Raw genomic sequence first — 1,142 nt, forward strand, 5'->3', positions numbered from 1 at the left:
TGCCATCTTCCTTGAGAGCAAGGATGTCATTTGAGCCTCATACCAGGAACTGAGCTTTCAATCGAGGCAAACAAACCAGTGCAATGCTAAAGGATTGGTGCATGTTGGCTCTTAATTAAAAAAAAACAAAGTTTTAATCTGAGATCTGCCTACTATTGCCCCGATTATTGTCAATGACCAAATTCGTATGGTGTATTCAGAATTGAAGAGAGTTTTTCTAGTATCTTGGCCAGTGTTCTGTTTCAACAAGCACCACCAAGGAAACCCACTGACAATCAGTTGCTTGTCTCACTACTGTTATGGAACATCAGGTCGATGGAGTGAGCGTCTGTCTGTTACTGATAGTGATTAGTGCCTGGTTAGTCTTAATCCAGTTCTAGCTAGATAGATTCTGCACCAAATTGCTGTTAATTTATTACTATCTTACTAAGTAATTGGCATAATGAGGAAAATTAGATGGACTTTACTCTGTGTCTGTATGTAGTGTGCTTGATCTATTATCTCTAAGTTATTCCTCCTCGTCCTTATCAATCTGTCTGCTACCCATACCACCTTCTTGCACTGCATCTCCTTGTCATCCAGCTGGGTGGAACCAACCTCACCAGATTCCATTTTCATTCATCTAAATGTAATCAAAGGATAATGATTTCTTGTCTTGCTCCCATTACCTCTGGTATCCCCCAAAGAACTAACCTTGACTTCTTTCTCATTTCTCAGTTGCTTTCATCCCCTCATCAACGTCCAAAAACACAGTGCCAGTTTTCACAGGTACATTGACTGCATCCAATTCTTCCTCACCACTATCCGTCTCTGTTCCTCCCCTGTCTAGCCAAAGGGCTGTTTCTATGCTGTAAATTCTATACAATGTAACATTGTGGTAAACTTTTTTAAAAAATACTGTTATGTATAGTCTAAAGTAAGCTACATTACACAAAATATTGTAACAAAGCACCATTACACAGTTTGGATATTTGGCAATGGATTTAAACAAGGAAACAGCATCTGTGGAAAGCAACATGCGAGAATGTTGTGATAATGGGACTCAAGTTTTCCCCTTTCCCCCGAGTGCGAGAGTTCAAACATATCTGCTGTGATGCAACAGTGAGTGAAAGCACTCTCACCATGGTTGGGGAATTGGAACG

The sequence above is a fragment of the Rhincodon typus genome, chromosome 9, assembly GCF_021869965.1.
Source record: "Rhincodon typus isolate 14 chromosome 9, sRhiTyp1.1, whole genome shotgun sequence".
Classification (NCBI taxonomy): Eukaryota; Metazoa; Chordata; class Chondrichthyes; order Orectolobiformes; family Rhincodontidae; genus Rhincodon; species Rhincodon typus.